Below are 12,679 nucleotides of genomic sequence, written 5' to 3' on the forward strand. Positions count from 1 at the left end.
TTTTTGTAAAGTGTAAAAGCTGGTGGGTATCAGTTACTAAGTGACACTAGTTGTTTAAAAGGCAACCATTTGTAAATGGTCAGTATGTCGCTGTATTTACACATGAATGAATAATGTGAATGTAAAATTAGTCATTCCACATCATTATGATTAACCACACAATTGATTCATGGAACATGAAACTGCCTAAATAACTAACCACTGATGTGCTGATATTGTTACATTGTCTTTGAGCAAAAAGACTATGAGTATGTGACCGAGAGCTGAAAGCTCTTTACGTGAATAGAAGATTTTCCTGTTAATGATGTCAATTTGACATGAAAATGATGCAGATAGGCACGAATGATAATGCTAATAATGAGAAAGGCTATTTTATAATGAAATTATGTCAGTTTCTTGCTGTAGGTACTTTCAAGACAAATCATTACCTATTTTACATGCCTTCAGTTCATACACTGTGGAGTGGTTACTAATTTAACCTTAAGAGTCCTTCACACCGTCTTGTAGAAGGGCGTTTTGCATCACTAGAGACGGCTTCTAATTTTGAAACCATTCTGAGCTGCGCATTTATGCTGTTACTGTTTCAATGAATCATTTGACTTTTATCCTCCTCGGTGTACAAGGAGTTTTCACTATTCATGTTATGATTATTTTTCTTTGCGTCATAGGTCATTAACACCTGTTAGTGCGTTGGTGCACAGCCCAGAGGGATCCTAAACCTCTCTGCACAGCATAATTAGGTGGCACTGGATACAGACTTACATTATCGTGATGGCTGTAAGCATTGTGCAAGATACAATAATTTAACTATCTATTTAGTGAAGTTGTTAGGACAGTCTCTTCGTAATGGTAAGCATAGGAGCTAAATGTAAAATCCTACTGATTCAGACTTTTGTATTTTACATGGAAAACGCCACGTAATTCCCTCAGTGAGACAACAATGTCTTCTGTCATCATTGTTTAGCCAACCTAGTGTTCCACTCATACGCACAATCAGGGTTTTTGGAATTTTCTTGTGTGGATGTTCTCAATTCAGACATAGTTTCATTACTAGTATTTCGTTGACAACGAGAGGAGAGCTGTTTACTTGCATTTGGGACAACATAGTCCCAATCACAGAAATATTAGTTGCTAGTGTGCCCATAGCTGTTTCTGTGTTTAAATGGATAATGTGAGACACCTATTCGAAATATAGTGAAGTATACTCGCTAGACCTGTCACATGTTGATTCCAATTTTTTATAAAGTACAATATTATTGTATGCTCATTTAATTAATTCACTTGTAAGATAAATAGTTTCCACTTAAATATATTATATTTGTCACTGGTATGACTCATGGAAAAAATTTACATTAATTATACCTTTTGTTTGAAATCAAAACAGTTACTTTTTAATAGAAACATAGACTGCTCTGTTACATAATTTTTTAGAACTTAATGAAACGAAATACGAGGGTTGTTCAGAAAGTAAGTTCCGATTGGTCACGAAATGGGCATCTCGGTGAAAACCCGATGAAGTTTTGCGCAGATGTGTTGGGTAGTGTCTCTAGTATGATCGTCGATCGCATCAAGACGCTCTTTTCAGTTGTGAGCGCACTGTGAGCGAGTAAAGGTGCCTAGAACAACAATGTCTCCCGCCGAGTAGGAGGGCCTGCTGAGAGGCTTCGCCTTAATGAATGCAGCCCACCTAACACATCTGCCACGCACTTCCTTCTTCATGACAATTCTCAGCCACACTTGGCAGGGGCAGTGAAGACACTCCCGCAGCCTTTTCGATGGGAAGTGTTCGATCATCCACAATCCAGCCCTAATTGTCTAGTTCTGAGTATCATCTCTGTTCACATGAAACACTGGATACGAAGACAACACTTGCGCACAGGCTATGTGCTATAGACCAGCGTAGAGAATTATCGGAAAGTGCAGGCGGCTGCCTTCTATGACGATGGTGTTGGAAATTTGGTATAACGCTCCGATAAATGTCTACGTCAGAGTGGCGACTATGTAGAGAAGTATCTGGAAAGTGTAGCTAACTCTTGCAAATAAATTGTTTCTGATTTTCACTGTGGTTTTCATTTAGCGATCGATCGGAACTTAATTTCTGGACAAGCCTCATATTTACTGCGTTATAGGCATGAGTACTACATACAGTAGATCATGTTATTCCTTCCCCACTGAAAGATGCAATCCCTTTAATAGCTGAGAAAGTGGACTTTATATTCGTCTGGTCAGGTTGCAGTTGTTTCTCTCTCCCCTCTTCTAGCTCTCGCTTCCATCCAACCATCTTCCCTCTCACCATCCACCCCTTCCTACCCCACCTCCCCCCTTCCCCTCTCTTTGAGTGTGTGTGTGCGCATCTGTGTAAATCCGGTGGCGCGCACCAAGGAGTTAGGTTTAACAGGTGACGGTAAATGAAAGGAAGTAGTTGTTGCTATATACACATTTATTTATGGCACTGGTGATCTGAAATACAGTAGGCACGGCTTCTCAAGTGTGATGCATAAGCCCAGTGAGGCGTGTTCAGCGGTAGTAGTAGGGGTAGCCGACGGCAGCGTAAGGGTAGGCGGAGTAGGCGCTGACGGCGGGGTAGCCGAAGGCGCTGTAGGCGTAGGGGGCGGCGTAGGCGTAGTAGGCCTCGGCGCCCTTCAGGGTCTCCTTGGCCTTCTCCTGGGCGAACACGGCCGCCACCAGCAGCACTACGAGGAAAGAGCAGACCTGTGGGGAGGGGAAGAATTAATTTCTTGCTGTGAACAATGCTGCAGTTCCCTGTGCAAAATAGACTTGAGCTGCGCTTATCAAAGCGCACAACACAAAAATTTAGTATGCGTCTAGGGCAAATAGTTGACTTTTTCGAGGTTTTTGAAAATATATCATACATTGGTCAGAACTGAAACTGAAGACCAAATGAACAATCTGGAGGTTTGTATCAGCAAAGCTTGGCCACTTTTGCATTTTGTATATTTACTAGTGTAGAAGAAACAAAGCGCCTGTTGACTCACTATCAAATATCAATCAGATTAGTTTGATTTAAAATTGTATTTAATCTTCGTATATCTACAATTCAAACGGACGACTTGGGACGTCAGCTAGTATAATATATGTTAAAAAATGATGCAAATCCTCCAGCTGTATTAAGGTGTTGGTTTTATTGGCAACAAGTTTCGATGTTGTTACAACATCATCTTCAGGCCCATACTTGTTGACAGTAACCGTATGTGTCTAACACTAGTAGTCAGTGGTGACTACTGTTGTTAGACACATATGGTTACTGTCAACAAGTATGGGCCTGAAGATGATGTTGTAACAACATCGAAACTAGAATGAGATTTTCAGTCTGTAGCGGAGTGTGCACTGATATGAAACTTCCTGGCAGATTAAAACTGTGTGCGACACCGAGACTCGAACTCGGGACCTTTGCCTTTCTCGTGCAAGTGCTCTACCACTGAGTCCCGATTTCGAGTCTCGATCTGGAACACAGTTTTAATCTGCCAGGAAGTTTAACATCGAAACTAGTTGCCAATAAAACCAACACCTTAATACAGCTGGAGGAATTTCGTCATTTTTAACATATAAAATTGTATTTGGTGATCTTACCAGTTGCTAATTACAGTAAAATTTGTAGACCAAGTGAGTACTTTCATACTCACGTAACAAACACATTGTAACAAACGCACCATAGATGGAGTCGTCTACTTCCGAAATGACTGATACTAGTATCTAACATATAGTAAGTTTTTTTTATATTACTCTCCTTTCCTGTGCCTGTGCCTGCTGGAGCAAGAAAGATGATTATTAAAATTTTCACTGTTACTCTGTGAATGGTGTGTTAGAGGCTGCAGGATGTTTCCAGAGTCTTCAAAGACCCTCAAAGTTTTATATTTTCTCTCTGATTTTGACCCGTTTTAGGTAACCTAGAACATGATTACTCGACATTGTGATGCAATATTCTCTCAAACGTCCCCTCTTTGGGATACGTGCATTCGACGTTACATTTTCACGTAATTTGATATCTACTCCATGTCATTTCAGGATGTTCTAGAAGCAGAGGTGGTACCGACCATTCTTTGTAATTTATCTACTGTAGGTGAATGGCAGTTTAACAATACCATAGAGTACGATTTGAGCGAGTTGGAACAGTGCTTAGGAAATTAAACTCACAGTGTAGTGGAGAGAAATTCAAATTTCCATCCAGTAATTTAGTTGGAAGTTCTCCTTAATCCTGTAACACGAATTGCGGGATGGTATCTTTGAAAAGGTAGCAGTCAATTTTCTGCTTCATCTTTGTCCAGTTCGAGTTTTTGGCTCGTCCCTAGAGACCCCACAATTGAAGGCATATTGAACCTTAATATATTTTGTTCATCTGGTGCACCATAGCTCGTAAATATTCGAAAAGAAGTCAGTTTTCGGAACCGCTCTCGGTATCGTAAAATTAGGCACCTCCACACGAAAAGTTAGTACCGTATCATGACAGAATAAAAAGAAGATTGATTAACTGAGTAAGTACATTTTACTACAGAACATATAACTTATTTCAATATTGACGCCGGTGATGTGGAATGGCTTTTATTTTATTTGATGCCACGAAGAGTGTGGTGTCAACGTTAGACACCACGCTAGAGGTTGCGATAATCGATAGCGGTCCAGCACTTGCAACCTCTCTGGACTCGCTGGCGCTTGCAGCGCCGCCGTATGGCACAGACAGAGACTTGCAGATGGCACCGGGCCGAGTCAGCTACAGGTCGTGAGTGAAGTCAGATTAGAATAGCCTTCAGCCCGCTAGGTTCGCAGCCTCTAGTTCGCGCATGTATTACAAACGTAATACCAGAATTGTGTTGTAGCTGGACAAAGTTAAGTAAAAGTTACTTACTAAAGTATTCCAATACTAATTATTATAGGATGTTCCAGATTCCTACAACCACCCCACTCGTGCTAGCCTCTATCATGCAAGTGCAAATCCCAGGGGTACTGATCGAAAAGCATCCTGCATTTGTGTGACGTCATGACATGCTGCATCGACTTTCACATCAAACAGAACAGGTTGCAAATAATTTTACGATACCTGAAGATTATCATAAGATCGAAACCCATATTTAACGCAGAATTATTTTATTTCCCTCTACCGATAGAAAATTGCCACCTGTTTACCTAAACCTGCAACTGTGAACTGATACTCTCACATTATCAATTACAGGTACATTCCGATGTTTAAATCAATCAAATTGAATTCAAAGTTGTGTTTAACCACTGTTTCCCACTACGTCGCCCTGCAAGTAGCAACATTAGTTAACTGCAAGTCGACCGAGTGCTTCGTAACTGGCTTTCAACGCAGACATTGTCAACGAGGCTGAATACTTACGAAGGCCTTCATGGTGGTGTAAGGGCGTGTGGCTGCTGCCTGTGGTGCCTGGCTGCCGTCAGCGCCAATATATATACAGCAGCGGCCGGCCTTGCTGGGGAGGCAACGCCCGCCAAAGCACCGAGTGGGCGGGTGCCCGCGGCCTTGACTTTGCGACAAGTGCCGCAGATCCATCACCCGCCCGGCGGAGCCGCAATACCGGCCGGTACAGCGCAGACCACGCCCTGCCAACAGTGTAGTGATGATGGTCAGCTTCGACGTAGTTCCGCTGTTTAAGTGAAAGCCGTCTGTTAACGTATCTATAGATTGGCCTTATTTTACGGAAATTTTGGCAGCAACAGCGTTGCTGTCAACATTGCTGCAAAGTGCCTGCAATAGAAGGCAGGGTTGAGGTATGGATGGACAATATTGCTGATGTTGCAGGTAGTTGTCGACTTGTTGCCGAGGGGTTGCCGTGTTGTTCACCGAGAGTGGAGAATATTTCGTATTGCACGGCAATATCTATCTCTTTCCTCGTCTGTAAATGCTTCTCTCTCGCTCTCACCTGTGTTTCCTACTTCTCTCAACGACAGCGCTGCAGTCACGTGTCTGAGTGGAAACAATATCGTTACGCTTTGGTTCGAAAGTTCGGGCGTACGTAGTGCTTATTTCGTAGTTCATTGTCGAGCGCTTGTTGTGTATAGCTATGAACGAGTGGACATAGTAGAAAACAATAATTTTTATAAATGCGATTCGTCTGAAACCAGAGCTACGGGATATCGAAAGTAATGAGCACAAAGAGCGCAGTGTGAAAAAGGATAACTGGGAAGCTGTAGTCGATGAGTTCAGAATGACGCTTGAGGAAACATACCAAAAATTCCGAAGTCCACGAACTTATGCCAGTGCAAGGCCGAAAAGTCGCAATAGAAGCGCATGTAGTTCTTCATTCACACCGTTTGCATTCGATGCCGTGAGTTTCGTATTATCTCGAGACATACTTGAAACAGGAATTGGTAATGTAAACAGTGTCTGCTGATGAACAAAAGTAAAATATAAAAATTTTAGCCAGCTGGAGTGGCCGTGCGGTTCTAGGCGCTACAGTCTGGAACCGAGCGACCGCTACGGTCGCAGGTTCGAATCCTGCCTCAGGCATGGATGTGTGTGATGGCCTTAGGTTAGTTAGGTTTAATTAGTTCTAAGTTCTAGGCGACTAATGACCTCATGAGTTAAGTTGCATAGTGCTCAGAGCCATTTGATCCATTTGAAAAATTGTATTCTTATTTCAAACTTCCTTGAATGAAATCTTTCAGTTCTTTTACCAAAACAATGCAGTAGATACAGTACTGGCCATTAAAATTGCTACACCAATACGAAATGCGGATGAAAAACGGGTTTTCGTTGGACAAATATATTATACTAGAACTGACATGTGATTACATCGTCACGCAATTTGGGTGCATAGATGCTGAGAAATCAGTACCCAGAACAACCACCTCTGCCAGTAATAACGGCCTTGATACGCGTTGGCATTGAGTCAAACAGAGCTTTGATGGCGTGTACAGGTACAGCTGCCCATGCAGCTTCAACACGATTCCACAGTTCATCAAGAGTAGTGACTGGCGTATTTTGGCGAGCCAGTTGCTCGGCCACCATTGACCAGACGCTTTCAGTTGGTGAGAGATCTGCAGAATGTGCTGGCCAGGTCAGCAGTCGAACATTTTCTGTATCCAGAAAGGCCCATACAGGACCTGAAACATGCAGTCGTGCATTATCCTGCTGAAATGTAGGGTTTCGCAAGGATCGAATGAAGGGTAGAGCCACGGGTCGTAACACATCTGAAATGTAACGTCCACTGTTCAAAGTGCCGTCAATGCGAACAAGAAGTGACCGAGATGTGTAACCAATGACACCCCATGCCATCACGCCGGGTGATACGCTAGTATGGCGATGACGAATACACGCTTCCAAGCTTCCAATGTGCGTTCACCGCGATGCCGCCAAACACGGATGTGACCATCATGATGCTGTCAACAGAACCTAGAGTCATCCGAAAACATGACGTTCTGCCATTCGTGAACCCAGGTTCGTCATTGAGTATACCATCGCAGGCGCTCCTGTCTGTGATGCAGCGTGAAGGGTAACCGCAGCCGTGGTCTCCGAGCTGATAGTCCATGCTGCTGCATACGTCGTCGAACTGTTCGTGCAGATGATTGTTGTCTTGCAAACGTCCCCATCTGTTGACTCAGGGATCGAGACGTGGCTGCATGATCCGTTACAGCCATGCGGATAAGATGCCTGTCATCTCGACTGCTGGTGATACGACGCCGTTGGGATCCAGCACGGCGTTCCGTATTACCCTCCTGAACCCACCGATTCCATATTCTGCTAACAGTCATTTGATCTCGACCAACACGAGCAGCAATGTCGCGATACTATAAACCGCAATCGCGATAGGCTACAATCCGACCTTTATCAAAGTCGGAAACGTGATTGTACGCATTTCTCCTCCTTAAACGAAGCATCACAACAACGTTCCACCAGGCAACGACGGTCAACTGCTGTTTGTGTATGAGAAATCGGTTGGAAACTTTCCTCATATCAGCACGTTGTAGGTGTCGCCACCGGCGCCAACCTTGTGTGAATGCTCTGAAAAGCTAATCATTTGCATATCACAGAATCTTCTTCCTGTCGGTTAAATTTCGCGTCTGTAGCACGTCATCTTCGTGTGTTGCAGTTTTAATGACCAGTAGTGTACTTATGTATCATGGGTCTTATTGAAGAATAGTGCGCTTTAAAGAGACATATCAAACTTTTATACGAACCACCAGTACCTAAAACCCGAAGAGTGCTCACAAGTCGTATTGTAACTGGTATACAGATTCTCATGTTTGTATTGTTTTTAGCGGTTCTAGAATTAATTCACTGGACGAAATATTCGAAATCACTTTTCGACATTCTATCAAAATCCTGAAACAGCATCAATTGCCAAGTAAAATTTTCTGAAGCTGACTCGTTCCGCCTACTTAAAAATGGATACATCCACAAAAAGCGATTTCCTTTGTTCTTCTTTCTGATAACTTTATTACTTGTGTGATGTAAAAACAGGAGAGCCGTACTGACTCGCATTAGCTTGCTTTCGTCCATTCTGTGGCTATAGTGTGTCCCCGTCCAAACATTTCTGGCCCTGACATGTATTGCCGCAAACATTGTCGGGTAACAGTGGCTAGTATGTTGTGCATATGACTGCAGTTCCTGTGGCCGTAATGTTGCCCGACAACATATTTGGGGTATATTGTCGGCAATATGTAATTTTGATGGCCATCTAAGTATACCTTTAGAAAACTTGTTTCGCTTTAAATATCACTATGCAACTTGTAAGTCGTTAGCAAGGTGGAAAGACTCTCTTGTGCACTGTTCTCGTCTGTTAGCGAAGTCACATTTGTGTGTGCATAGTAAGAGCATTTATGTAGGCTGTAATCTGAAGCAGAGCCCTACTGACTGGGTGGTTAAGATTTGAGTTAACTTGGCCATGCGGACAGTACACGTATCATTTCTCTTGTGCTGACCGCTCGGTCCAGTCATATACTTCTCTTTGTGTGGGGGCTGCATGCAGCCAATGCGCTTCGCTTTTTTTTTAAGGTCAGATGCGATGGTGATCATCTTTAAGTTATAACACTCAGGAATTCATATTGAGAGCGTTGCTTGCTTGCTAGCTTACTTCGGCGTAATATTCTATTTACCTGATTTTCAGCTCAACAGGTGTTTTTCTTTGTGAACAAAGTTATATCTGCTTATCGCTGTCAAGGCTTTATTCCATGTACAAGCATTACATTGGTCTCTCAAGTCAACCGCGGTTGTGACTCATGGTTCACGTTCGTTTTCCAGTTATTTAATGATACCTGTATACCCGGCATTGCCTGGGTATGTATTTATTCCAATCTTTTATTAGCCCATCTCCTATCATGCTCCTTTCTCTGACCATCTCCATCTGTTCTCATTCTTTGTCTATTTGCTTCTCCCCCTCTGTTCATCTCCTTCTTCCCCCTCTCTTTCTTCCCCATATCTCTGCCCACCTCCTTTCTCAGTCCAACTCCTCGTCTTTCCTTTCTCTGTCCATCCCCTCCCCTATCTATCTCTGTCCTTCTCCTCCTCCTCCTACCTCTGCTTATCTCCTCCTCCCCCATCTGTCTCTCCATCTCCTCGTTTTTCCTCATCTCTCCACGCTATACATTGATGTTGTGGTCTTCAGTCCCGAGACTGGTTTGATACAGCACTCCATGCTACTCTATCCTGTGCAAGCTTTTTCATCTCCCGGTACCTACTGCAACCTACATCCTTCTGAATCTGCTTGATGTATTCATCTCTTGGTCTCCCTCTAAGATTTTTACCCTCCACGCTGCCCTCCAATACTAAATTGGCGATCCCTTGATGCCTCAGAAGGTGTCGTACCAACCGATCCCTTCTTCTATTCAAGTTGGGCCACAAACTTCTCTTCTCCCCAATCCTATTCAATACCTCCACATTCGTTATGTGATCTACCCATCTAATCTTCAGCATTCTTCTGTAGCACCACATTTCGAAAGATTCTATTCTTTTCTTGTCCAAACTATTTATCGTCCATGTTTCACTTCCATACATGGCTACACTCCATACAAATATATTCAGTAACGACTTCCTGACACTTAACTCTATACTCGATGTTAACAAATTTCTCTTCTTCAGAAACGCTTTCCTTGCCATTGCCAGTCTACATTTTATATCCTCTCTACTTCGACCATCATCAGTTATTTTGCTCCCCAAATAGCAAAACTCCTTTACTACTTTAAGAGTCTACTTCAAGTCGTTTTGCTTTTGTCGATGTTCATCTTATATCCTCCTTTCAATACACTATCCATTCCGTTCAACTGCTCTTCCAATTTCTTTGCTGTCTCTGACAGAATTACAATGTCATCGGCGAACCTCAAAGTTTTTATTTCTTCTCCATAGATTTTAATACCTACTTCGAATTTTTGTTTTGTTTCCTTCACTGCTTGCACAATATACAGATTGAATAACATCGGGGAGAGGCTACAACCCTGTCTCACTCCCTTCCCAACCACCGCTTCCCTTTCATGTCCCTCGACTCTTACAACTGCCATCTGGTTCCTGTACAAATTGTAAATGGCCTTTCGCTCCCTGTATTTTACCCCTGCCTCCTTCAGGTTTGAAAGAGAGTATTCCAGTCAACATTGTCAAAAGCTTTCTCTAAGTCTACAAATGCTAGAAACGTAGGTTTGCCTTCCCTTCATCTATTTTGTAAGGTAATTCGTAGGGTCAGTATTGCCTCACGTGTTCCAATATTTCTACGGAATCCAAACTGATCTTCCCCGAGGTCGGCTTCTACTAGTTTTTCCATTCGTCTGTAAAGAATTCGCGTTAGTATTTTTCAGCCGTGACTTATTAAACTGATAGTTTGGTAATTTTCACATCTGTCAACACCTGCTTTCTGGGATTGGAATTATTATATTCTTCTTGAAGTCTGAGGGTATTTCGGCTGTCTCATACATCTTGCTCACCAGATGGTAGAGATTTGTCAGGACTGACTCTCCAAAGGCTGTCAGTAGTTCTGATGAAATGTTGTCTACTCCCGGGAACTTGTTTCGACTCAGGTCTTTCAATGCTCTGTCAAACTCTTCGTGCAGTATCATATCTCCCATTTCATCTTCATCTACATCTTCTTCCATTTCCATAATATTGTCCTCAAGTACATCGTCCTTGTATAGGCTCTCTATATACTCCTTCTACCTTTCTGCTTTCCCTTCTTTGGTTAGAACTGGATTTCCGTCTGAGTTCTTGATATTCATACAACTGGTTCTCTTTTCTCCAAAGGTCTCTTTAATTTTCCTGTAGGCAGTATCTATCTTACCCCTAGTGAGATAACCCTCTAGATCCTTACATTTGTCCTCTAGCAATCCCTGCTTAGCCATTTTGCACTTCCTATCGATCTCGTTTTTGAGACGTTTGTATTCCTTTTTGCCTACTTCATTTACTGCATTTTTATATCTTCTCCTTTCATCAATTAAATTCAATATTTCTTCTGTTACCCATTTCTACTAGCCCTCGTCGTTTTACCTACTTGATCGTCTGCTGCCTTCACTACTTCATCCCTCAAAGCTACCCATTTTTCTTCTACTATATTTCTTTCCCCCATCCCTGTAAATTGTTCCATTATGCTGTCCCTTAAACTCTGTACAACCTTTGGTTTCGTCAGTTTATCCAGGTCCCATCTCCTTAAATTCTCACCTTTTTGCAGTTTCTTCAGTTTTAATCTACATTTCATAACCAATAGATTGTGGTCAGTGTCCACATCAGCCCCTGGAAATGTCTTACAATTTAAAACCTGGTTCCTAAATCTCTGCCTTACCATTATATAATCTATCTGAAACCTGTCAGTATCTCCAGGCTTCTTCCATGTATACTACCTTCTTTTATGATTTCACATGTATGTCCAGTGAATTTCACCCTGAAGTTTGAGTTTCAAGAAGCTCAAATTTTATGACGTTGTGTCACCTGAACTGCGTGTTATACAATGATTTATTCTTGTCGGTCATTCAGAGTCTTATGTAGATACTGCCTAACAAATGTGTTGCGAATGGAGTTAGTAGTGGAAAGGGAATGAATTAAAACGTCGTACGTGATATGGCAGTTTTTTCCCGCATGTGTTTATGTATCTCCTGAACTATGTGTCGTACGATGATATATTTTCCTAGGTAAATTCAGTGGCTAAGGTGGATACTATCTGCGAAAAGTGTTGCAAATACAGTTAATAGCAACGAACTGATAAATTTAAATGTCTTGCACGAGGCGGTAATTTTTCTCGCATTCACTGTTTATGAGGTCATATCTTATAAGTGTCGAACAATGATCTAGTTTTTCTTGTACTTTGATGGTATATGTGAATACTGTATGCAAAATGTGTCACACATACAATTAGAAGAAAAAAGGTGATAAATTAAAACGTTATGCTTGATATGGAGTTTTACTGTATGAATAACGAAAATGCAGTAAGCGATAAATGTTTTTCCTTTCATCATTTTGGGGTGATCGACAGGGAGAAAAAGTTTCGTAAAGGAATCAAATTTTTTCTGAAGTTTGTTGCAGCGTATGTTTTCTCATTCGCAAATACTGGATAACTAATACATTCATGACAACTAAAAGTATAGAGAGAACGCGTGCAATGCAGATATAGGGAGTGCTCCGTGTGGCCTAACACGTATGGCATGAATGATCAAAGCCATACTTAACATAGTTAGGATGGAAGCACATGCCTCGAAGTTGTCGGCAGCTTAAACTTACCTCTTTTTTGCT

The 12,679-nt window shown here is 42.1% G+C and overlaps 1 long non-coding RNA gene across 1 annotated transcript; it reads right to left on the reverse strand.

Moving 5' to 3' along the window:
• Nucleotides 1-2,422: 2,422 nt before the first annotated feature.
• LOC124605143 lies at nucleotides 2,423-5,611 on the reverse strand. The gene is made up of 2 exons (XR_006978607.1): nucleotides 5,354-5,611; nucleotides 2,423-2,712 (listed from the first exon to the last, which is right to left on the reverse strand). It is a non-coding gene; the product is annotated as an uncharacterized LOC124605143 (long non-coding RNA).
• Nucleotides 5,612-12,679: the final 7,068 nt, after the last annotated feature.

The sequence above is a fragment of the Schistocerca americana genome, chromosome 3, assembly GCF_021461395.2.
Source record: "Schistocerca americana isolate TAMUIC-IGC-003095 chromosome 3, iqSchAmer2.1, whole genome shotgun sequence".
NCBI lineage: Eukaryota > Metazoa > Arthropoda > Insecta > Orthoptera > Acrididae > Schistocerca > Schistocerca americana.